At 36.8% G+C, this 27,475-nt stretch overlaps 1 protein-coding gene across 3 annotated transcripts in view; it reads left to right on the top strand.

Moving 5' to 3' along the window:
- Positions 1-27,475, top strand: part of SPOCK3 (SPARC (osteonectin), cwcv and kazal like domains proteoglycan 3) — a gene marked incomplete at both ends in the record, with an annotated part of 168,865 nt that overhangs the window by 117,046 nt on the left and 24,344 nt on the right. The gene's annotated exons all lie outside the window — the stretch shown is intronic.

Below are 27,475 nucleotides of genomic sequence, written 5' to 3'. Positions count from 1 at the left end.
TAGAACTGTTAGTAAATGCTGTGTTATGTGAGTTCATTTGAAAATTGCTTGATAGGAATAAGTCACCTTCCTTTTGGACCATGCATGAGATTAGGCTGCTAGAATGAAGTTGCTTTGCATTGCTTCTTAGCCATTGGTGCAACTGGAGCAAACTGGAGAAAAAAGAAATGGTGGTTAAGCATATTTGTATTTCAGTGGCTCCAAGTGATTATGGAAGGTTGTTGTTAATAAAACGTGATACTGTCTTCGGTGCTTCTGAATAGAGAGCTGTTATGAGGTTTTAGGCTACCATGGACCTGAATTTGCCAAGAAAAGTGTGATTGGAGGTCTGCATTTTAAAAATTTTAGACTGATCTCTGTTAGATGCATTTTTTTGTTCTTTCTGTATAGTAACACTTTTGATGAGTAAGCTAGAACCTTTATGCACAAATACCATTGAAAATACAGCAAAATTAGTTTTTAAAGATGATGGGCTTTTTCCTGTAGCAACCTTGTAGCAATAAAAGGAACAAATACTGCATTAATGTTGATATTTCATTTTAGTTTGAAGCACTATTCCAGATTTATTGGGCAGGATAGTCTTACTGTTTCCATTATAATCTGTAGCTCCTGTCAAAACTATGTTTTTTTCTTAGTTTAAAAAGCAAATTAATGTTCTTCTAACAATGAAGATGACCACGATAAAGATTAAACTGTGTGCAGGCGTACAAGTGAATTAAAAACCTGCTCTGAAACACTTCTTTAGGTTCCTTTTTTCATCTTTGGCAATATAATTGATTGTGTAATTAAATATTAATTGAATATATGTAATTAAATGCTCCCTGTGCTGTAACCCCTCTGTAAAATTATAGTCTTGATGTTTTTTAAAGCATTAATTTACAACTTCATGTAGTATCTTGAAAACAAATAGATAAATATATCATCTGCTTGCATTGTTGAATGGAATGAAAAGCACTGGAAGACCCAGCGTGGTGTGGCTAATGTGGTCCCTTTGATAAGATATACAGTGTAACCTGAATGTGGTTGCAGTATCCAGTAGCAATAATTTCTGTGTCTCCAGGAGGGATATGGGAATATTTGCTTAACAGCGGGCATGAAGTGAAATTAAGATGGTGAGGCGAAAAGCATCTCTCTGTGAGTAGTAGGCTTACCATTCTCCAGTGTTAGTCTTTTAATATGCTATCATTGCCCTTAGTTTTTGTCAAAATAAGGTTAGCATTTTCTCTGCTGGAAGTTGTTTCACCTGATGCACTTATCTTTTTCCTTTTGTATGTTCTTTCAAGCATATTCTATTTTTCGTACTTCTGTACTAAAACACTGAAAAAAATGTATAGACAAATTTTTTTTGGTTCAAAAATTGGAATTTTTTAAAATTAAGAATGAACTCTTGATGATTTAAGCTGCCAAGGGGTCAAGATTACTTGTGCCTAGTTATGTAAAAGAGAAAAAAAAAGGTCTCCTGGGCTTGGGAATTAACACTAATCCTGTCCTGACAGATTGTCAGAGCAAGAAAAATACAGGGCTTTTCCAAATGCTGCATTTTATTGCAATGCTGAAATTTGTTAATCTGTTTTCTTTACAAGGCCAAAAGTCAGGAAACTTGAGAAACATGAAAGTAAGCTGAGTATCCTCAGTGAAATTTCATCTTTTTTTGTTACAGGATACAAAATTTCTTACAACAGAAGTTCTTATAACAAAAGTTGTAAGAATGCAATTTTTGTCTGTAAGTGGAGTTCTGTAAAGTGTTGTAGCATTTGGACTCAGTGATCTTGGAGACCTTTTCCAAACTAAACGTGTATGTGGCTCCATGATTCTATGCTGCAGATATATGTCAACTGCTTACAAATTTGACAAAGCCAAACAGGCAAAGTAAGGTTACTGTTCCTGTTTCAAGGATGACTTAAGTAAGGGCTTCCTAAAATACATCCCCTGCCTAGGCTATTTAGGACAATTGTTCATCTTTTCAGATTGAAAATTTACTGGATTTTTTTTTTTTTTGGTGTATCTGGAGAGCAAGCTATGTCTATGAACTTTCCCAAAATAGTCTTGGTGTGGATCCCCATACTCCTTTGGGAAGTAAAATTAAACCAGTATTCAGAAAAACAGACTTTCTTCTTAAAATGTATGTAAACCTAATAATGAAATCATAGGGTCCTCTTACTTGGAAGTGAACTATCAAGTTTTTCTTATCCATGTCTCTGATGAATGCAGGAGGCAGGTGAGGGCATCTGGGCTTCTGTGAAGGCTGTCTCATTTTAATGATACATTTAGAAACATTGAACTTAATTGATGTGCAGGGGCTCTTAGGTTAAATCCATAAATGAGAGTGCTAAGAACTTGATCTGTATCTAGATGTATAAGTTGTTAAGGAAAACAAAAGTTACAAGCAAATAAAAGCCCAAACCCCACAATAAAATAAAAATCTTTGTCATCTTTGTTTTGAATATAGAGAAAGCAATGGGTATTATGTAAAGTATAAACTACAATAGGTACGCCAGTAATTTTTAAAAAGAGACAAAAAAGACAAATAAACTTAGGGTTATAAATGAGAGGGGGACATCTGCAGAGCATTAGAGGCAGTATTAGGGCAACAAAGTTAGAAATAAATGAATATGGGCAGTAGAGAAGAGAGGGAGGGCTTTGGAAGTTGTGCAGAAGCAGAAAGAAAAAAAGGTAAAGGAGAATGAATGGGAAGCACTACCACTTGTGAGAGAGGTGTTAAATAAGAGACACATGAGGAGGCATCTTGTTTTCCGGGCATAGCCATCACCTCATGTCCCCCTTTTGCCCCAGTCTCCTTTTCAAGCATGTGCCAGGATCTGGGGTATCCAGGTTGTACTGACTTGCACAGCTGTGAATGAATGGATTTCATTGAGCTGGAATCTGCAGATCTTCATTTTTCTAAGCGCTTCTGAGGCTTTTCCCAGTGGTTATGTGGCACCAGAAACTAGGAAGGATTCTGTGCACTGCACATTTTTACAAAACCAAGGAGTCTTTTGCCCCTTTGGCAGTGTGTGAGCACCTTTTTTTTTTTTTTTTTTTCAAATAATGGTCATGGTCCTTTGTCTCTGAGATACAGCAAGCCCTGTCCTTTGCTTGTCCTGCTCCTCCGTGTGATGGGTAAGAACAAATGCACCTGATGCAAAGTGTGGTCTTGCCGACGGGGTCACTGGGAGAAGGAAGTGTGAGACCAGTCCATGGGGTGAATGCAAATGTTGCACTCATTTTTAAGGATGTACAAGTCCTTTTAACCTTTAACACTTAGCTCTGCATATGACACCTCATCTGCTTTACCTTTTGACAGTTCAGATCACCCATCTCCCCCTCTGTTCCCAACTGCCCAGAAAACAAGTACACATCAATCCTTTTTCTGCTTCCCCTTTGGGTAGTAAGTGTGCTTAGCTTTCATATTCAGCTGTCTAGAATGCATAGGAACTGGTAGACCTCCCCTTGCAATGAAGTTTAGCCTGTTCTGTAACTATCACATGCACAACAAAGCAAGAGCCAGTACTGAAGCTGGGTGTTGCAATTTGTTCAAGAACTGATGAGATACTGCTTTTACTCAGCTTGATTTCACAACTTGCGTTGCCTCTCTCACTCTCGTTCCAAGCAGGGGGATTACTGGTGACCTGGGAAAGTCAGGCAGAAAATTGTGTTGGTTTCTGCTCTGAAGCTGCACAGAGATACCAAGGTGTATCGGGCCACAGTCCCTGTGACTCCCTCAGTGTTCATCTCAGTGCATCTTGCTGATTTCCACAATCTCTCCTCACTTCCAGCATCTTTCCAGCAGCCAGGATCTTAAATGTCTTCTTTCAGGGAAGGTTCCTTCTTCCAGGATCCATCCTGGAAGCTATTCTTCCAGGATCCATCCTTTCAGTCCCTGCCCCAATTTTCCCAATCAAAATAGGCTGTGTGTAGAGGTGCAATGCACTATCAGCCTCATATTTGTTAATTTTGGTCCACGTCTCTTTATTTAATGTGCCCCTTTTTTTGTCAAAATTTATACCAGTCCATACCAGTTGCAGCCAGCAAGGAGGGCCCAAAAGTTCCAATTTTGAAATTCACATATACCCACAAACTTAGCTGCTACCTGTTAGAGTTCACATTTTAAACTATTTTTTTCACCTACTGCAGTAGCACATTTACTTGAAGCTTTGTTACATTTATTTAGTAATGTACAATTCACCGACCTGCATCACCTCTTTCAATGATTTAAAAAGCTTTTAGCTGTTGGCTATTTTGACTTTATTTAAAACATGCTTCCTTTCAGCCAACTTGAGATTAAAATATTAGCAAGATTTCTTCGGGGAAAATTAGATGACCTAAAACAGGAAAGAAACAGGGTGAAAGAAATAAGAATTTTCTGTATTGTCTCATTAACAGATTCTCATTTTAATTTATGCGATTTATTTCCATAAAAAAACGTGGAGCTTTGAACAAAATTAGTTCTGCGTGTTTTTCTGTTGTTTGGTACTTCTCGCTAATTAATTTATTTAATTAAGTTTTAATTTATTCTTTTTTTCAACTGTGCTTTATCCAGACAACAATTTTATTCTAGTTTAATTTTATTTCTGGTTCATGTTTGATATGTAGTGTATTCCTTTTAAACCCATGAATAGACACTGAAATGGTCAAATTTGTGTAACATAAGTGTGTATTACCAACATTTCTCCAAGAAAATAAAACTGTAAATTTCCAAATCTGATTGAAAGAGTGAGATTATGGGAGAGTTCTTTCAAGTTCTTAACTGATTTCAAGGCTTTTGAGTGCGAATTTTACCATCCTGTTGGAAAAAAGGAAATTATTATTTTTGTCATCTTAATACTGGGTGGAAAAAAGCAAAAACCAAAAAGTTGAATGATCTGTAGTCACAAGTGAACTCCCTGCTTCACAGTGTTTTATTTTGCAAGTTAATATATTCAAAATACTTATCTCAGGTGCATCAGCTTCTTTTGATGCTAATGAATATCATTAATGACTGTTGCAATTCCCTAACAAACTCAGTGATAATGCTTCTGGAATCATGCCAAGTTTTCTTGCTTGTTGGAATTTTTCACAAAATGTAAAATGTATCTTTACAGCAGTGTACTCATATTCTGAAACAATTGTTCAGAATACATTTGCTGAATATGACATTGTTTTAGTTCAAGACATTGCAATAGAAAAAAGATGAACAGCTGAAAGTAATTTGTACTGTTAGTTAATTGATATCTAATTCATAATTAATATAATGTATAGTAATACTGTTCATTATTGGTATTGATCAAAACCTGTGGGGTTTTTTTCTACATAAAGAAATAAGTCAGTCTGTGAAATATATGTCTTAGAAAAAAGGACATAAGAAGTAAACAGAGTTAAAATTTTATGTCATTTCATGTGGTAAATATAAGGCCTTCCTATATTTGTGTTTTTATAGTATAATACCTTACATTTGCTAGCTGACAGAAAGAGCAGTTCTGGATCGAATTGACTACTGCTTGAGGAGTCAGGGTAGGACTGTCATGAGCCAGGATTTGTTTTCTCTTAAAATTTTTTCCTGTAGAAATTTACCTTATTTTCAGTCTTAGTATTTCCTTGTATTTTTTTTTTTACTATCATTGTGCTTGGATTACTAGTTAAGATAAAGAAAATTAATTATATTTGATTGGTACTTATTTTTTAGGAAAGTAGAGGTTGGAGGAGTGAGATGTTTTGTATTCCACCTTCCAGAAAATAAAAAGGGAGGTCCCAGATAACAGCCTTCTGTATGATCAACTGTAGCATTTAATATCTTTCAGAAGCTGCAGAATGATGCAGAGGAAGGAATACGTCAGTCTCTGAAATAAGTGTTTCACTTCCATTCAGAAATTGAGATAGAGATTATTCACTCTGCCTTAAATGGTACTGCACTTACTGCATCATTGCAGGCATTTCCTTCTGTGTCTCCTTTGCTTGTTATTTAGGTTGCATGAGGCTTACTGATTAAATAAGTAAATGAAAAATTGTATAAAATATTAATTACATGCAAAACCTTTAAGATACATGATAGTGTTTCTGGACTGGTTTGTTTATTTTGTGCTTGCTTGGACCAAATACCTGGGGTATGTCTCTCTATTGTCACCTGAATATGAGATGTTTGGCAGCACAGATGACAAATTCCCACTGTGCATGTCAGTCTGAAGGAACATGGTCAGTGAAGACCGTGGGCATTTCTGCAGAAATTTCATCAGCAGGTGAGTGTATGGCTGACAGCTCTTGGCTGTGGTCAAAGACCTTCAGAGGTATCTAAGAAAAGCATTCGTTGTCAGTTATCTCAAATTTGCTCCACTCCAGAGTACATACATTGGGCAAATTTAATTATTCTTAAAACTAAATATCTTTGGACAGAGTGCTTTGTTTTGTTTCCCTGTCAAGCTACACTGACACTGTGACAAATGTGTGCCATGACATGCCCAGGATCCTTGTCTCCCAAACAGTCTATTTCAAAGATTTGGCTGAGGTGTACTACAGCATCCTCCTGGATTATGTCTTTGGATATCTTCATCATAGGAATAAGGCTGTGTTTCTGCCCTGACACAGAGTCAAGATTCAACTGGGACATCTAAAAGCTCAGGGCCGACCGAAGGTCCTGCAGTTTAAATGGCAAAAGCTATAGTATTGTTGGGAAAATACTGAATATGCATTTTTATTAGCTATTGAAATAGAAGGATTCATTCTCAATAACTTCTGAGTTAATCTCTGATAAATCCTTTGCTAAGAGCTCACTTGGTATTTTCACTAAAATAGGAGAGGTAGGCTTATATTCATGGAAGAAAAAAAGGGCTTCTCTTTACTTCAGCATATGAGGAGGACTATGTAGGTAACAGGGAAGCTCTTATAAGTGTCATACTCTGATTCTAAGCTTTTGCCAGAAGGAGGTGAGAAGGCAGCATTGCATGCTGAAAGTATTTTCAGTTAGCATGTCTGGAAGACTTTAATCACAGAATATAACTGCTCTCTCAGCTGCATTCTGTTCCATGCTGAATATTGCTGAATTGTTAATTGCTATGTAGAGGTGGGGATAAATAAGAGTAGGATTAAAGGCACTGTGGGTACTGCTTCATTCTGTGTGCCTCAGTGCTTGAAAAACAAATAGAGGGACAAACAACCAAGCAGCACTCTCCGAAATCCTCTGATTTAATTTGCATAGCATCATCTTTTCAATACATGACCTCTGCTATTCCTCATATAGTACAGGTATAGATGCCAAAAAAGAGCTTTTATTTTGTTTTCATTCAGAGAGAACACTGACTGGTTTCCAGACTTCACAAATAAAGAGGTTGAGGGCCAAAAATAACACTTGTTAACTCCCTAATCTCTACTTTGTATTTTTGCCTTTCAGTGACAGTATTGCTTTGTAATTCCCTTTTTCTGTTTTGAAAAAGTAACTACACGACATCAATAGAATAAGAATCTGCATTCAAACCAACACGTGCTAGGCCAATTAGGCCTGATATTATCGGTGACCAGTTATGGGGTAGCCAGAAGAGGCCATTTGTATGAAATGGAGAGCAAAATTCCCATGTGTAAGATGAAGAGGTTCATGCAGTGTGGTCAAGGATAAAATGTAACTTTCAAACTTGAAATAAGGCAAAACCAACCAAAGAAAATTGATGGTATGTAATAATGCTGTTTGGGCTTTATTTACAAATATATTGTTAGGTTTTAAAATATATCTGAAAAGGTCTAATTGTAATATTTAATTTCACACTGTCATGCATGTTACAGAAAATAAAGTACCTAGCCTATGAAAAGAAACACAAAGGGACGTGTTCTCATCATGGGCAAGCTGCTCTCAGTTGTTAACTTTCTCTTAGGATTATGCACAGTGAATGAAGGGAGGTGGTCTTGGTAGTCTGGGAGTATAGGTGGTAGCAACACTTCATATATGTGAGTTAAATTTGCACTAGGTAATTGTCAGCCTTCTATAGTTTACTGTTCTTCTTAGCCATACATTTATATTCAGTAAGATATTTTTAATGTAATTGCTACTGCAGTTCTATAGAATGTAACAACAAAAGAAAATATCTTTGCTTTCTTAGTTGCTTAATTTTCATTAGAAAATGTTGCTGATTTTTCTCAAAATGGTGTTTAGATGAAGCCTGAAATACAAGAACATAATGATCAGTGGTTTCAGTGGAGGCACTCGGATCCAGGAGTTTGTCTTACCTGCTTTGATATACACTGCTTGAGCTTGATGTCATTGTGGGCTCACAATAAAAATTGAATCTGGGCTCGTATTTCTGCTCTTGCCTTTTCTGCTGGCATCAGTGTGAATCTTGCTATTGATTTAAAAGTAAATCGGCTCTAACATTGTGACTCAGTTTCCTTGTTAGAGGAAGACATTATCCGTAGGTAAGCCTTCTTACTCTACTAATGTTTCTGAACACTATTTTATTACTATTTCTGAAACCTTTTGATTTTAAAGGGGCTACAAAACTAAAATGTGTTATTGTATTTCCATTGTAGTTCTTCAGAGGGTATTGACTTAAAAGTTAATGTTCATTTTGCTTTTATTGCTTTTTGTACTAGAATACGTAGTTTTTACTTTTCAGTCTTAAAGCTATTCATCTTTGACCTATATTTAACCAAGCATGCAAGCTAAAATACTGTTTTTCACCTTTTAAAATTTGCTGTATACATTTAAAGTAATGGTGAGCTGTAAGTATATATTATATATGATTTGAAGCTATTTGAAGATAAAGTGAAAATGGATGCATTGTAGTTTATGATTTGAAACTTAGCCTAATTCATTAAGAAAGTCTCTTTTTTCTCTGTTGTATATAAGGTGAAAGATAGACGTTTTTTTACTTGCTCATTAATAAGAAATACTACTGTTTTACCAGATTTTAGAGCTTTACTAGATATTTTATAAATGGTACGTTATTTCTAAGATAGCAGACTAATAATCTCTGCAACAATTCATTTGTATCTGTAAAATATTTTCATGTCTGTGACAGGAAGGGAATTTGCTAGCATAAAAATCCTGTGTTACTGTATTTGTAGAAGGAATTTATTTAGGATTTATTACTGTGTTTGTGTAATAACAGAAACTCAGTGGAGCTAATTTTATTGGTTGTTTCTTCAATGACAAGATAAATTTTTTGCATGAGTCTTTTTTAAATTTTTCAACTATCTTTTTTTTCTCAAGTGACACTGAACCAAGTAAAATTGTCAGCAGTATCTTCATTAATCTAACCCCATGCTAAGACTTTCTAAAAAGAGGCTTCTCTATCATTAGTAGTAATGTAATGTAGTGTGATTAGCAGCAATCTAATGTAGTGTAGAATGACAGAGAATGTGTTTGGAGTGAGAGTGATCTGGCCTGATCTGCCCACAATCCCTGGGTCCCTTTTCAATTAGCCTAGGCTTGGCCAGAGCACACCCACATACCTGGTCTTCCTTCCTCTGGAAGCTGGGAAAGATTGGAAAGGAGTCTTACAGGCTACTTGGTATTACAGGTATTGTGCATGTGTGATGTGGAAGAGATGAAGGGCCTGTGGCTGTGTCTGAAGGACTGGAGAAATGGAGGTGCAGCTGTGTAAGCTGTTATTAGGCTGTACAAGTGACTTCATTGTCAGTTTTGCTGTTTTGCTCCAGATGCCCATTTCTCCTATAATTTCAAATTTATTCTGCATGGAGCAGTGTGTATTCACTTCGTTTTAAACACCTTTATAGTTTGAAAAGGATAACTAGAATTGGTTGGTATATTGGTAGATGATATTCTGGCTAAAAGATTTTTGCTTTTTCTTTCTGTTCTTACAAGGATTAGGATATTTGGAAACAAGTGTTAGAAATACGTGTTGTGCAGAAGTGATATTACAAATGCAGGTAGAGCAATGAGGCAGAGACATTCTAGTAAAAAGAATACTACTAATTCTTATCAGAGTGGAGCTGATAGTGTAAAATAACAAGAAAAAAGGTAAAATGTGCTTGAGCAGTGATCTTTATTTTTGCTATTTTTCTGCAATGAAATCATAATTGCAGAACAAATTAAAATTCCATTGAGCTTGACTGTTACAAGGAAGAAGTGAAGGATTATGGGAAGATTGTCCATTCTATAATATTGTTTATATAAAAAAGACTAGACTGTATATGCTGTCTTTATGAAAATAATCCCCGTAACACTGCAGAAAATACTCAAGAATGCTTTGAAGAAGAACATTTTATTGTTGCCAGGATTAAGTGTGAGACTGAGAAAGGATTGTTAGCTGAATGCTTGTTGTCAATTTTGCAAAGAGCTATGACACTGAAGAGAAGATGGGAATATTGCATACCCATCACTGGAAACAGCTCTTTGCTCACAGTTCCAAGGGCCTTTGCAATAGCAGTCTTCTCTAGAACCACCTGGTCTTTGCTCTTAATTTGGCCTGTTTATTTCCAAGTCATTCCACTTTTTATGGCCGCTTTTGGAAGCTTTGGGTACTCAAATCTATACAGCTTTGTCAAATCCAGGTATGTACATCATATCCACGAATTTGCTTCTAAATGGAAAATTCTTAAGGTAATAATGCCCTGGAAAGCAGTTCTGTCCTACTGTGGTGAGTTGCACTTGGAGAATTTGCTTCTGATGTTTCTTCTGTTACCAGCGAGTGTTGAACTGGCAGATCTGGCCCTGTGTTAAAAGTATTTGTGTAATAGTTTTTAATTTCTAAAATAATGTCAGTGTTGCATCTCTGCTCACTGTGTGAGTACTTCTTATCACAGGACATCGAGGACATGTATGTCCTGTGCAAGTTGTGGCTTAGAGAACAGGTGTGCATGTTCAAGGAGCTGGGCACAGCATGGCATTCCTTTTCCATCTGGTGTGTAGGGAGCAATTCAGGGTCAACTTCCCAAACTGCATCTTGAGCAAAGCTAGCTGGTTCACTCTAAATATGTGGGATTGAGCTTATTCACGTGGGGTGGATGCTTAGAGTGCATTGCCTTTTTTGTAATCCTTGATTTCTGTGGGGTTCTTCCAGAACTCAGGGCCATTCATACACTGCTTCTTTTTAGGTAAAGACTCAATATATACAAGGTGAGTAATGAGTCATTCAGATTTGTTTTCTTACTACTACAAAGTATACATACACAGAAGAAAAGATTTTTCTGTAAGAGGTTGCTTCAAAATTATTTATTATGAAAATTTTGATTAGCTCAATTGATTTCTTTACTTCCTTTCCCCTTGTGTTTTAGTAGGAGGCGAAGCCCAAATGGTGAATATGTCTTTAGAGGCAGAAAAGTGATCTACAGTGTATCAGCCTATGGTTTTGTGTGTCTTGCTGCAATTTTAAGAGAGTTAGGCAAGCTGTTATGATGAAAGAAGATAATTAATGCTGTTTTCATTGTATGTTTTGTAACTTTAACTAAGATCTTGGAACAATTCTTGAACAAATTCGGTCCTAGAGTTCCCAAAACACCCAAATTATTTGGAAAGCTTAGTCTGTGTAGCACAACAAACTCCATTAAACTATTTTAGGTAGTCATGAGAGCATGCTTTTTTAGGATATATTCATTATTTTCTTTTGCTCTCTGCCAACCAGCTTCCATGGCTTATAAAGCTGGAAGCTTAAATATAGTCCAGACTATTAAAATGGTGTTGCATTCGATTATAATGGCTGTAATTGCCTTAATTATGTAAATGAAGGGGCCTTGCCAATCTTAGGGTACATTAAAGGCTTTAGAAGTGTGTCACAGTAGTTGTATTGAGAATAAATAAGCAAAGAGATGCAGATCATATGCTAAGTGTCTGGATCAGCATTATCTTTCTGTTCATGCAATGTTCAAATAAGCTAACAGGATGTTGCTGTGTTTGTGTCTCAATTACTGATGTGATGGTAATATTTTTTTAGTGACACTATTTTTATGCCGTGAATATGCAGTAATATTTAAAAGTCTTTCATTACTCACCAGTGGGAGATAACTGCTAGAAAAATCAGGGTTTTTTTGTAAATCAGGTAATTACACTTTAAATTACTTAATTTGCTCCTCCTCCTTATTTTTTGAAGATAAAACATGTGGTGCTAATTGCATAACCTGATTCTGAATTATTTTTTCTGTAAGTATGTCAGTTTATTGAACAGTGAAGCTACTTGAGAGCCTTAGGAAGCTCAGGAATGGACTGATGATGGTTCAGTACTCTTCTGAAAGTGGATCAATGAGATTCATGGAGTCCTCTTCAAGTAGACTGTAAACTGAGCGGTGTTTAAAGAACATGTGATACCCTTTTGGCAACCAGTTCTCAGTAATATTAATTGAGTCTTTAGTACTTCAATATCCTATTTACTGCTTCAACTGTGCTATCTGTGCTCCTTGTTAAATGGTTGCAATATCAGTTTTCTGAAGTGACTGTTCTAATAGCTGCTAGAATTTTAGTATTTTCTTTAAAATATCAAAGTCCTTCAGAAGACAGGGATTAAAAAGTCCGTCTTTGGCAGCTATTGCTGATGTTTCTACAGCTGCTACACTGAAATTGACAGAAATTTAATGTGTTAATTACAGTTAATATCCTGGTGATATGGTGGCCCAGTTTGGTTTTTTTTAGCATACATGTTGGATCTCATTTCTTCCTTGAAGCTGGCTTCTGTCATGGTAACTAGTTTCTACTTGAGCTAATTTTAAGCAAATATTCCAGTAACTTATTACGCAAGGAAAAGTTTACTTGGCATATCCTTACTTGGTTACAATACAATTTTTCAATAATAAATATATAATCAGTTCTTACATATAAAAGTACAAGTTTTCTCTAAAAAACATTTTATCACCTCTCCTGAGCATACAGACAGAAGAACAATATTGATTTACTGTTCCACTTTTCCTTTTTTCGCATAAATGTTTGAACACACTTTCACAGTTGAGAACCATTGTCCTCTTGGTTGGTGTAAAGTTTTAAAGTACTACTGAACATTTTAATGTGGTAGTGCATATGCAGTGATGCTCTGAAAATACCTGTCTGTGCATTGAAGGTATGATGACAGCTAGGCCGTGTTCACGTCGCTCATTTCTAGTTGTGATAATTTCTAAAAGTTTCAAATGATGACGCAGTGTTAGAAAGAAATGTAACAGTATTAGAAAAAGTTACTTAACAATAACTCTCCAGGACAATTATTACATGCTTCTCAGTGTTTTTAAGCAAGAGAAAGATGTATTTTCAAAAAAACCACCATCCTTACTTTGCATGCAAAACAGTCCTGCTAGCTTTGAGTCTTCATGTAGGTTACTACAACTTTACTCAGACTCTTGGTAAGAATATGTACTAATGTTAGCATGACCTAAATCTATTCCAAGTGATACATTTTCATATCTTGACTGTTTTCACTGCCAAGGCAGGTTTTTTATTCGTAAATACAGATTTTCTTTTTGTATTCTTGATGAATCAGCATTATGAAAACATACAGTAACAAAATTATTAGATCAATCCTATGTGCCTCAAAGTATAGTAATTACCCAACTGTGCTGCTTTTTATCTGCATCACAAAATACAATACCAATACAATACTAATTTCATTTTTTCTTGATATCTATATTTTATATCCCAGATGCAGATTAATTTACATGTCAGAAATCCTCTAAATAAAGCATTAAAGTCTTCATGGAAAATGAAAAACCCAACTTCTTTCCTGAAGGCACCATGATCCATGAAATTAGCTGTGGCATCTGTTTTAACTGTTCCTGCTGATACCGCAAGATCAAGTGCTACAGCCACCTCACATGCAGGCATCAGCACTTGTTCAGTTGTGTCAAATTGTTAAGCTTTGGCTCATTAGCCTGGTGGCACCTTTAAAACATAACTACTCACTAAAATTAAATGGCTTTATATTGTGATTTACTAGTACTGAAATATGTTTTTGTAGGAAAAAAAAACAACTAACAAATATTCTATTTACCATTTCTAAGAGTACAAGTCTTAAGAAATTCTGGATTGATTCATCTTCAGTAAAAATTTCTGTGAAATGTTTTTTGCATTATTTATCCTCTTTATAGTAGAGGTTTTTTATAAATTCCTGAGAGCAGTAGTAGAGCATGAAACATTTAAAAGGAGAGTTGTAAAGCCAGTTTAAGTGGAAACTAAGTAATAAGACAGTTTTGTTCTGTTTGGTCTCTTCAGCAGGATTGTCTCCTTATCTGAATTCAGGTGTTGTTGAAGGTTTTAAGTTTATAACACAGTTTACTATGTCTCATAGGATTCTGATTTTTTGGGTATAGTTTCCTTTTAAGGTCAGTATTTGAAGTTGATCACCCTCTGTCGTATTTCTTTATGTACAGTTTAAGAGGCTTAAAAAATATGTCAAAGATGGAGGCCACTAAATCGCTGGTATTCTGTAGTTACCTTCTTTCTAAAGGTTTAGCTTCAGAAAATAAACACAAAAAGAGTGTATAGTTTTAACAAAGTGAGCAGAATACTTCTGTGGCTCAGAAAAACAAAGGAAATAGTAATTCTCTTTGGTTTTGTTTTTCGCCCTGTTTATTAAAGCGAGAAAAACCCAGAGTATGTTCAAGTATATCCAATTCAGTTGAGATGTTTCTGACCATTTAATTGCACATTGGATCATAACTAGACTTCAGAGAAAATAGGACACATAACATTAGGGAAGCAAATTTAAAAGAAAATTACTACAGATTGGAATAATTTAGAAGAGTTGTCCACCAGCTTTAAAGACTTCTGATTGATCCATAAAAATATTTTTTCTGAGTCAAAAGCTGAAAATAGCCAACAGGATATAGTGTGTCAAGGCTAAAGGATGCGGACAGTTGTCAGAGATGAGCATCTGTGACAGTTTGCTGCTTAGAAAAAGAAAGCTAGAGATCAATGCAGTTACTCACAAGACTGTTGTGTACAAGTGTTTATATCTTGACATCTCTAGAATTTCATTTGCTGGGTTTAAAGGTAAATTCTGTAATGCAAGCATGGATTTACCATGTACATAGTTCATCCAAATGGTCTTTTAGTTACTAGTGAGAGCTCTCACTGACTGTAAGGATTAGCAGCCTGCACCTGTTATAGCCCACACCTCTGTAGTGTTCATTTGTGGGCAACATGGACCTCGTCGTGTGAGATGCCAGTCTGTCAGGATAGCATAGCATGGGGGTTGTTAGAAGTTTGTTGATGTCAGTGAATGATGCTAGGGAACTGATTTCTTGAGCTTCTTGAAAAAGGTTCTTAGCATTGGCAGGAATGCAACGCTCAGTATGGAGTAAATACAGTAATTCAGCTTTCTAGGTGAAGTATATTCCCTTTCTGGAGAACAGCCTAATTTTCTTGTGTTGAAGAACTATATATTACTACTTTCTGTCTTTTGCCCTCTCTGTAGGCCACTTTATATTATTTTTGCACAAACCATGTAAAACTTCACTCTGCAAGTGATAATTCTAAGGTATTAGTCCTTGTAGGCTACAGTAGGAGAGTAGAGTGAATGATAAACAGTAAGTTGCTCATTTATCTTAAGTTGTTTCATTTGCTATTTTAGTTTATTCAAAATTATTGAGTCTTTTGCATAAAGATTTGTAATAAGTGATACCCAGTGTTAAAGATTTTTCCTTTTTTCTTTTTAATCTATAGCTAAAGTCCTCCAATGTATTGGGAGAGATTTAAAATCAGTTGTGTTTTGTAACAACAGACTTTGATATTACCAAGGGGTCAGGCTTTTGGTTTGCTCTATTTCTCTTTTCAAAACCAGAAACAAGTGCAGAAGTAAGCTTGGGGTGGGGGCAAGGTGAGGTGGAAAACTTTGCTTAGTGCAAAAGGAGCAAGAAGACAGGAATATCCTTTTTTCCGCAAAATAACCTGTGCAACTAGCACAGGGAATCTGAATAAAGATCCAGTAAATGACAAATTAAATTATACCATCACTTGAACTGGTTTTTGTTGAGATGTTTGAAATTATCAATAAAATACTTCTGCTACCAAATTTTACCAGGCCACACACCAATATTACAGAATCACAGACTAGAAGAATGGTTGAGTTTGAAAGTGACCTCTGGAGGTGTTCTTGCTCCATCTCCCTGCTCAAGCAGGGCCACCAAGAACCGGTTGCTGAAGACCATGCTCAGACAACTTTAGACTGTCTCTGAGGATAGAACCTGTACAACCTCTCCGGACAACTCAGTCACTCTCGCAGCAAACTGGTTCCTCATGTCCAGCAGAAACCTCCTGTTTCACTCTGTGCCCGTTGCTTCTTGTCCTGTCACTAGGAACCACTTAAAAGAGCCTGGGTCTGGTTTTATGTCCTCCCTCCAGGTATTTATTTACATTTGTAAGATCCCATTGTTTTCTTCTCCAGAGAAAATGCTCCAAGCGCATTCAACATTTCATCCTAAGAAATTCTTTTGATGCACAAAATGTAAAACAAAAAGGTTCACATTATAATTGTCTATCATAATAGAACCTCATGAGTGATTTTGTCACTTTCAGTGGCAATTAGTGGGACAATTTTGGTTAGCTGTGAAGAGCTGTGAAAGAGAAAAAGCTTCAAAAAATGGTCTGAGAACTACAGTACATGTATGTATATTAACGAAGACACAAGAAGACTTGCAAGTAATCCTAGCTATATATATATTTATATATAGAAGGAAGGTAACTATAAACAGCATAAAGATAAAATTCTACTGAATTTCATTACCACACAGAGGTCATGGAATAATTACACAGTCTACTATTCCTTTTTTTCTATTGCTCTACCTTGAAGCAAGCTTTCTTCAGACTGGAAGAATGCCCCTTGTGCTATTTAAGGACCAGCACATAATGGAAACAGAAATGCATATATCCATTAAGAAGGCATTTGCAAAGAGATTGATAGTGTTGTCATGTGTTTGTTAAGCACTAGGCAGACAGCCAGTCCATATGTGCAGATCGCCTGCACTGCACATGCTGTGAATCTGGGGTGGCCTGGAGGCTTGCAGCTTAATGACTTGAAACTTGTATGGTACACTCTTCTGGGAGAGCTGAACGTGAAATGGTCTGGTCAGAGCTTCTGCTCTTGTTCTGTTGTAATCTGAATTTCCTTTTGGTTTCCAGAGTTCTGGGGTAGATAAAAAACAGCATTCTAAAAAGTTGAAATGCGGGAACCCTTTTCCTGTATGATTGAGCAGTTTGTTCCATTGTATCACGTGGACAGTGAGTCATTCTGTTGCATAAATCAAAAGCGAATATAAAATCCTTATCAAGCATTATAAATTATTAGTGTTATTTTGAGTGATGGGAAATTCCTTTTGCAATGGAAGCCAAACAGTAACTGTGAAAACAAAATGCATCTGCCTATTGTGATCTTTATTTGCTATCAGTGTCTCAGTGTTAGCCTTCATTATTTAATATTTTACAACTTTGAATTTACTTTATCTGTGCAATATCAGGCCATACAAGAAATGGACATTTTCCTGAAGACAATTTCCTTGCTTCTTTCAATGCTATAAGAGAAAATTACACATATCTGCATTTCTTTGTAGCGATTGCATAAATCCCAATCAGTTAATTTAGATTAAACTGTTCAGCATCTTACCTTTCTGAAAAAAAATTCTACATTGTAGTATTTTTCAAAAAATGAATGCCTACTATTTTTGCCAGGAAAAAAATCACTTGGTAACAGTATGATAATAATAAAAGCTATTTTGTTACAGAAGTATTTGCTGAGTGACAAATGCTTCATTTCACAGGAAATTTTTCAAGACTAAAGTGATTAAAATGGGACACCTGGATTATGTGTTGTACAATAAAATATAAATAATGTGTGATTCATTAGCTCTTGACATTTCGGAATGTGAGGGACTAAAGAAAGAAACAGCCTAGAAAGGTAAAAAAAGAAAATGTGGATAGCAAGGAGGTGATGATTCTTTAATTACACCTTTGGCTTGGGAGCAGTTTTGTGCCCACAAGGCAGGTGCTTGGCTGTCTTGTCTAGACAGAAGAGAGGAGAGAAACTCACTGGTTTTTTATGTCTCGATTCAGCCATATATTTATGTATGTTCCTATCTTCTGCTGAAGAGCTAAACTAGTGTGTGTGTGCGTAGTAAATGAGAAACAAATAATATCTAGTTACATAATGTACCTAGTTAACTACCTTTCAGGGAGATTTTGGAGAGTTTCTGTGAATTGCTCCCCTGTGGGCCATTACCACTGCCTATATCCTCAGGAAGTTACTTCTGGTTATTATCACTGTTGAGTGACTGAATAATCAGAGGAGCTGTTGCCTATATCTTCTTCATAGGTGATCGATGTCAATGTGTTGAAAATGTCATGGTTTATGTTTCCTTGTTTGTTAATTTCTTCTAGGAGACTTACCTAACTCTCGGGCATTTTTTTGGCTTTAAGCAGTGACTAGACATTCAGTATTCATTTAATTTATTTTGGTCAGCTATTTGTTTATGTCAGGTATTTTATGCAGCAGTGTCATGGTGGTAGTGGGAGTGGTTTTGAGTTCAATGGACTGGGTGTTGTACATTGATATTATTTGGGCACAGCTCCCTCGTGCTGACTCCTATTGAAAGGAGCAGTATTAGTAATGCTGGGCACAAGACTAAGCTGGGAGAGGAGTGGCTGGAGAGTAGCCCTGCCAAGAGGGATCTGGGGGTGCTGGTCGGCAGCAGCTCAGTGCGAGTCAGCAGGGTGTGCCCTGGAACCCAGAGGGCAAAACCCCATCCTGGGGTGCATCAGGCACAGCACAACCAGACAACGAACAGGGGTAATTGTCCCGCTGCATTTGGCCTTGGGGTCCTCACCCGACTCAGTGCTCTGTGCAGTTCTGGGCCCCACATGTCAAGAAGGATGTGAAGGTCCTTGGATGCATCCAGAGGAGGCCAGCAAAGCTGGTGACAGGGATAGAAACAATGTACTGTGAGGAGCAGATGAGAATTTTGGGCTTGCCTAGCTTGGAGAGGAGGAGGCTGAAGGGTGACTTCATTGATCTCTACAGCTCCCTGAAGAGGTGGTGAGGGAGGTGCTGACCTCTTCTCCTTGGTATCAAGTGATAGGACACATGGGAATGCTTCAGAGCTGCACCAGTGGAGGGTTAAACTGGACATTTGGAAGCATTCTGTTACTTAGAAGGTGGTCAAACACTGGAACAACCTTCCTAGAGAGGTGGTCAATGCCCTGATCCTGTCAGTGTTAAAGAGGCATTTGGACAATGCCTTTAATAACACGTATTGGGTTATGGTCTGCCCTGAACTGGTCAGGCAGCTGGACTATTGTAGGTCCCTTCCAAGTGAAATACTGTTCCAAGTGAGTAGGCTTATTAGATTGCTAAGTTATGATTCTGTTTAGGAATCTGCCCACTTACTTTTTTGTTTAATAGATTTGCCGCAAATGCAGTATAACATACCTTGAGGCATAAACAGCAAAATTCACAAATTTAATTTCTAGTATCTGGAAGATAATAGAACCAAATTATTTTCTGTGGTTTTTTATGTATTTTGTTCTTCTCAGCCTGTACAAGAAAGTCAGTTTCTTGTAAAGTTTTAAGCGTTAATGAGTTTTTGTTCTATGTTCTGAGGCTTAAGCAACAGTTTTGATACCATTTTAAAATGCAAATTCAATGCCTTTGGGTTTGGTGGGAAGTCTGTTCTTATTGTAGCTTCCCTTATCAACTTGGAAACATTAGGGTTCAGTGTAATTTTTTTTTTTAAAGAAATTGTTTCACAGCTCAAGTTACTGGATGATTTCAAAATACTAGATGAAGTTGTACTGAAGTTTTTTATACAGAAAGTTAAACCACATTACCATAGTGTCAACTGCTGACCATACTGCATCATGTCCTGCAAAAATTTATTTAGTCATTGCCATCAGCTCTGGGATCCCCAGCATAAGGAGGACATGGACCTGCTGGAGTCTAGAGGAGGGCCACAACAATGCTCAGAATGGCTGAGAGACCTGTGATTGTTCAGCCTGGGGAAGAGAAGGCTCTGGGGAGAGCTTATAGCAGCCTTCCAGTATCTAAAGGAGGCGACAAGAGAGCAGGTTGCTCAAGGCCTTATCCACCCTGGCCTAGAACCCTTCAGGGTTGGAGCATCCACAACCTCCCTGGGCAACCTGTTCCAGTACCTCATCATCCTCACAGGAAAGAATTTCTTCCTAGTATCTAACCTAAATTTCCCCTCTTTCAGTTTGTACCCATTACTCCTTCTCCCATCACTACAGTTCCTGATGTAGAGTTCCTCTCCAGCTTCCCTGTAGCCTCTCTTGAGATAGTGGAAGGTTCCTATGAGGTCTCCACACAACCTTCTCTTCTCCAGTCGCTGAACAGCCCCAACTCTCTCAGCTGTCTTCATAGGAGAGGTGTTCCAGTCCTCTTTTCAGCCTCGTGGCCCTGCTCTGGACTTGTTCCAACAGCTCTGTATCCTTCTCATGTTGGGGACACTTGAGCTGGATGCAGTACACAGGTGGGATCCCACAAGAGCAGAGTAGAGTGGGAGAATAATCTTCAATTTGCTGGCCATGCTCCTTTTAATGCAGCCCAGGATTCCCTTGGGTTATTGGGCTGTGACTTCACACTGATGGCTCACGTTGAGTTTTTCATCAACCACCAGTCTGAATTCCTTCTCCGCAGCCCTCTTCTCAATCGCTTCTCCACCCAGCTTGTAGGTGTGACTGGGATTGCCGCGACATAGGACCTCGCACGGGTTTGCATGGACCCGCCTTTCAGGTGTGTCAGAGTCTCTCTGGATGCCATCCCTTCCCTCCAGCATGTTGACTGCAGCACACAGCCTGGTGTTGTCAGCAAACTTGCTGAAGCTGCACTTGATTCCACTGTTCATGTCACGAACAAAGATGTTGAACAGTATCAGCCCAAAAGTAGCATTATTCTCTACATTTAATGACTTTTTAAAATAACATAGTACATCCAGTCCTGTTAGACTTCCAGGTGTAGCTATAAGTTATAAAAAAGATACTCTCTGCCATGTACATTGTACAGTATGTTGTAGGATTATGTTGTATTTATTTTTCATCATGGTTACCAACTTACCAATCCATGAGGAGCCCTAGAAACCGAGAAACTTTTGTTTCTAAGGCCAGAATTCAGTATAAAATGAGACTAAACCAGTTTTTTTTCTCTGTAAGTTGATTGCATATTAAGAAATAATAGCAGTGTTAGTTCTTAAAGTAGAAATGTGTGAATGATATCCTTTTAATTAATGAATTAATATATGCAGACAGCAGCAGTTAAATAAAATTCCAAGTCAGTTCAGATATTCAAGCAATAGCCTTTGAATTACAGCTGTGAAACCAGGAGGAAGTTTTGAGGTTTTATGCAGTAGCAATAAGGGGTTTTCATATTTGTTGACTTCAAAACTGGTGCTGAAATCTGTGACAAAACTCCCATGAAGCAGAACCAAGATTTCTGTTTGTTCAATGAAATAAGAGCCATGGAGAAACTCTTAAACTTAGACCCATTTACACTGCAAGTTAATTTTTTTTGTGATGGTGCCTGCTGTTGAATCCAGTAATCTTTGCACACGTGCTGTACCTCAGCTTCACCTTGCTAAACGTGAATTTTCTGTTGTCTGCAAGTCATTGAGGAGCAATATCAGCATCTTGAAAGCAAGGCAATGAGCCGTGCAGGCAGGAAGGCAACAAAATTCTGAGCTCAGTGCAGTGGTGACAAGACACGAGATTTGACCACAGTGAATTCACGTGTGTCTGTCAGGGCCTGTATCTTTAAAACTGCCTGTATAGGTATAGTGATGCAACTGGCCCTATGGAATAGAATAGAATGGCAGGACTCTGTAGTGCCACGTTGATTTAATGGTGGTCATTGTGGAAGAAATGAGAAACTTGCCTACTTTTGTGTGACCAGTGAAATTCAGATATCACTGTGATACATTTCTGCATGCTTCTCTGTAGTTATTGATGTGTTTTCAGAAATACAAAATACTTCTAAGAGCACAGCCCAAAAGGGGCAGAAGGGAAACAGGCATGGAATTGAATTTCAGTAACAAGAGGAATAGTAGCTAGAAAATGATGTTTTGTCTTTTGACAGAGAACAGAAAAATCTATGTGAGAAATAGATATAATTTCACACTATAAATATTTCTTACTGTTCTTACTAGTATATCTTCAAAACCATTATCAGTAGGCATTTCAATATTTCTTAAAACAATTAAAGTACTGATTTTGTTTTTCACTTTTAAGTCAGCTACTGATGCATTATTTTCAGATTCTTGATGATGTCACTGACAGTTTAAACACTATTACAGATTTTGTAAGCAGTGCAAAACAGTGATGCCATTGTTAGGGACAATAGTTTGGAAGTCTCAGATGCAGTGGTGAAGAGGCCCACAGCTGATGATATTTGGCAGTTCTTTTCAGCTGTAGGCAACGGTGCTGATAATCAGCACAACCAGTTAGTACAAATGCCTTTCATGGCTTACAATTAACAAGTAAAGTTAAAACTGAATAGATTACTACGTGGCATCTCTAATTACCCATACTCTTTTTGCCTTGAAAGGTTCTTAATCACCATATGGAAAAATAATGTACATTCTAATTATATAGATTTTGTCTGAAATCCAGCACATTTTCTTGTATAGATTTTTTTAAAAAAACAATATCATATTTCTTTAAACAAAAAGGTTATATTTTTCTTTTAATAGACTGCAAAGTTTATGAAATGTAATTTTTCATTGTGAAAAATGTCAACAGAATTGTTGAAACAATCATCACCGTGTTGATCAGTGTTAGCATTCCTTTCCTCTTCAAAGAACCAAGTAGTTGGTCTAGACAGCAGCAAAGTAGGGGTGAAATTCTGGCTGTACTGAAATCAGCAAGAATTTTACTACTGATTTCAATAAGATAAGGATTTTAAGAGAGCTCTGTTCTGTTCTGCATACACATGGTGCTGATTTGTGCCTTCTGTAAGCAGCTCCTTTCGAAAATTTCTGTACTGGCAAAGTTGATGTGCAGACACCCTGCATGCAGGTAGCCAGCAGAAAGACTGTGGCTGGAAAAGAAGCATTTTCTGAAACCTATCATGATACCAAGACTGATCCCTCATGGTGTTTGGTTTGGATCTGATATTGATTTTTGTCACACACAGTTTACTCCATGAGTTAAAGGTTCTCTGTAACACATATGAGGATCACTGTTGGTAATGCAAAGTTTTTGGATTTAAAAGATGCATAGGAATAACCACATCAGAAATAACCAAGACTAAATAAATTCCTATCTCTATGAATATTCATATACATCTCATAAAAATTCCCTGATCTACATCAGACATTCATGAACAATCCATTTAGAGCTGAACGCATAGACTAGCAAAACATAATTGCACTTTGCTAACATATTTTATGTATGCATTTGTAAACATTTTGGATATTTGTGCCCTAATCATATCTTTTTAAACTCATTAGTTTCTGCATTTCTCCTTACACTTTTGATTAGTGAATTTGCGTGGAGATACAGCTGCAGATTATATTTACTTAACCAGCATTCTGATTTCACTGAGGTGGTGGTGCAGTGTAGTTTGTATCTCACTGCCTGTGATTCCTGTGCCAGGGGAATTGGCTCCTGCTATTCCATTACTATATAATGGATTAACTGTCATAGGTTTCTTCAATAGTAGAGAAAGAGCTTGTCTACCTCGGTTGGCCTTCCTTTAGGGAAGATACAAATAATTAGCTAAATTTGAGTAATTCTACCCTCTTGGTCCTCACTGAAAGGTCTACAGGCAACTGTACTCTTTAATGAACAATTTCACACGATTAAGAGCAATGCTAGTGATTAAACATTCAAGAAGAACACACAAGCAAGTGGTTAGTGTAAATACAAAATGGTTTAAAGCATCAGATCACAATCTAAATATGAAAAAAATAAATTGTTGCAATGCAGCCTTGGATCTGTTATATGATGTAAAATTCCTTTATTCCAGACACTTGCAGAGCAGACTGTAGTTAATTTCTGTTAAAGGGTGATTGTTCAGCCTACTGTTCAGTTCTTCTGCCCTACCCTTCCAGAGAAAAAGTGCAAACCAGTAGATAGTTGTAGTGAGGAACAGTGATAATTTTCCCTCACAATAGAAAGGCCCATTAGTCCCTTCTAGGTTCTGTGCGGGGTTACCTGATGTGATACACTTCTAAAGTCTCTTATCAGCACAGAAAATTTCTCATTTCAGAAAATACCTAATTTGAAATGGTGAAATAATATATACATATTTTTAAGTTTTCTATAAAGAGCATTGTTCAGTGGTATTTTTAACTTTGTCTGCTATGTTTCAAGAGGTTGTATGTCAAATGGAAGAAGTCTTTGCAGGACTCCGTCAGTCATGATCTTGAACGGAAGAAAATGTCCAGGCTTTGTCCCAGAGCCATGTAGTGCTTTCAGGAATCTTTAAAACTGAATTTGGAAAACTATTGCACCTTTGGGTTATGGTTTCCTTAAAAGCTTTCACCACTAAGACGATTTTTGGTCTGTCCCTATTTGATACTTACTGTATCTTCTATTATGTGAAATACTGGATTCAATTGAATATACAGAAATACTTGAAAATTATCTTGGAATATATATAGCATGTTACAGTGGAACATCTCTTTGCTATCATATTTTGCTGTCTGTGTTCATAACTACACAATTTACAGATTAATAACATCATTTTTATCCTCAGAAATTGATAGTTTGGAATAACAGAGCATGAAGAGAAATGGTAGCTGACATTAAAAGTTAGCAGCAATTAGCAAAGGAAGCCATATACATTGACTATCCTCCAGAAAATAAATTAGCAAATTCCACAGTAGGTGTGTGATACTTCTGAGAGACTAAAGAAAGTATTGTCTTATTTAATTGCAATCTTTTTGTAAGTCCACGTATTTTAAGTTGAAGACAGTAACTTGGCACATAAATTCTGTATGTTGTTGGTTACTACTATTTTCCATGCACTCAGAAATTATTCTTATACTTAAGTGTGAAGTCTTTAAAAACCATGAGGACACAAAAAGATCAGATTTATTTTATAAAAATGTAATTTAATTGAAATCATTTTGCATTTTGTGAAGCATTAATCATGTGCAGAATGTCTGTATGGAACATTAATTTGGGGCAGTAAGAATAAGCAGCTGCAGTTCCCTGATACGGTATCTGCAGCATTTGTATTAATTATCTCATAACATAGACTAACCGAAGTAGAAAATTCATTGTTTAGTTAAATAGTAAGGAAATCAGAATGCTTTTATTTGTTAATTTCAAGGTATTATCTTCCTAAAATCACTGGGCCTAGAAGCAACAGATGGCTGATAAATACCATCTTATAGAAATAGAAATATATGCATGATTTTTTTCAGTTTACAACCTTTTTAAAACAAAATAAACAGTTCTGACTGTACATACGGGACTGTAAAAAGATGACTGAAATGGCTGTCCCATCCTTTAGTTACAGGTTTGGAGGGATTTTTGTCCTTCTGCCAAATTTATTGGGTTTTGCTAGCTCATTTCTTTTTGCCATATGTTGCTCTTCCCATTTGTGACAGATGATGCAGAGCTGGAAGTGCTGCTCTATATTGCAGGAATTGTAAGTCACTTGCATACAATTCTTAGACATTTAGAGTTAGCCACGTGGGTACTAGCCCTTATTCTGGAGCCAGGAATTTTCAGTCCAAGCAATCAGTTCCTCGGGGCTAAATTAATAAACCTGTGCAGAATGGCAGCCTTGCCCGAGTACTGACACCGAGTAGGTATGTGTGCTGTAATGTTCCTTACTATAATAGATACTTTCTTAAAAGGCAGCACTGAGTTCTAAAGGCAGTTTTAGGGTTATTGTATTTTCAGAAGAATGTTTAAATGCCTGTGCTGGAACAGATGCTCAACATCCACTGTGCAGCCATAGGACAGTACATGAGTGGTAGGTAGTGCATTGAAAGAGGATTGGGCTGCATGAGCATCAGCTGTGGACTGCTCCTAATACTCCTGCCCACAGTTGATTAAGAATTGGTGCTGTAGCCAGGTTTCTGGGGGGTCTAACACTCCTGGACAGATGGCTGCAATCCTCAAGTTACAGCATGAGGAAATACTCTTGTACTTTTCAGGGAGAACAGTATAGAGCTACAAAATAGTTGATAGTAGCTCCTTTCAAAGAGGGGTTGTCTCTCAAATATTGAGGAACCTTCACATGAATTGCGTGATGGTCACAGGACATGAATGACTGGACACTGTCCTGAGTAACCTAATGTAATTAGACCTGCTTTTAGCAGAGAGTAAGACTGAACTACTTCTGGAGTTCCCTTTCAACATATATTATTGTTTGATTCTGTGAATCAAAAAATATCATACTTTTTTGTAATTGCAGTGGTTTTTTTTATGCAGTGATTCCAGTATGTGGAAAAAATTTGAATAGCAAGAAGTCTTGCTTTAGCACTCACTGACTGATAGTTGCCCATCTCACATGGAATAATTACTAGTTGACTCTAAAACGTGATTGATGTGTACCTGTTCTATCTGAACCTGAACTGTTCTTCAAGTTTTCTATATTCTCTCTTTATATTTACTTCCTGGTTATTTTATTGTGTACATGAATTTATGAGTATAGTTCTGCCTGATTGAATGAGATTGTGTGTGCTGAGGAACATCCTCTGCATAGTGTGCAGTGTGTTTATTGCTTCTTTTTTTCTTCTAAATCACTTTTTTGACCCTTCACTTAGTGAAAGCTACTCCTTGATACAACAGTATTTCAGTGTGCTCATTATATCCATGTCCATTCAATACTTACTAAGCTAAAGATAATTTTATATGTGTCTGTGTTTACGTAAAAAGTAAGCACTGTTAAAATAACTTACTTTCTCTTACGTCAGGAAGCTAAGAGTGGTTTAAATATGTTAGGGAATTCAATCCATTATGCTAGTGCTAAAATAGATTCTGCATGTCCTTACAGCTTTCAGTAATGCTATTTTTACTTCATTAATTAGCTTGAGTTGAAAGGCACTAAAAGATTTTCAAATATTTTACTTTCAATCTGTAAAGTGTATTCAAATACCAACAAAAATCATAACATTTACTGTACATGAAAACAGATTGAACAGTTGGTTCCACCTAACATTTAAATAATAGTTATCATAAAGATATATCTGGATTAAGTACCCATAGGTTTACAGATACCTTCATTTTTTGCATAGCCATAGCTGTTAGTTTTAGAATGGTCTCATTGCTTGAAATGACAGTAGACTCCAGTAACCTTTGAGCTAGTGACTTCATATTACCTTGTTCTAATTCTCTTAATGGCTACTAAAATTGATTGTAATAGCAGAATTGCCTTGCATTGGCATTTTACAAAAACAGTAGTACTTCTTGGCAGGTTCCTGAGTGGATTCCTGTGATTTAATATGCATTTTTTGATTACTGTCTAACCTTCTACAACCTTTACTGTCTGTCTTTTGCCATTAAAGATTAATCTCCCAGTCTATCAGGTGAAACAATAGTCTGAATAGATCTGAATTACCTCATCTTGACCTATTCTAAATTAGTACAAATTCCCACAATAATTTCACTAGAGTGTATCTTTAC

The sequence above is a fragment of the Coloeus monedula genome, assembly GCF_965178545.1.
Source record: "Coloeus monedula genome assembly, chromosome: 5".
NCBI classification, from domain to species: Eukaryota; Metazoa; Chordata; class Aves; order Passeriformes; family Corvidae; genus Coloeus; species Coloeus monedula.
This window is presented reverse-complemented; position numbering and strand designations above follow the sequence as displayed.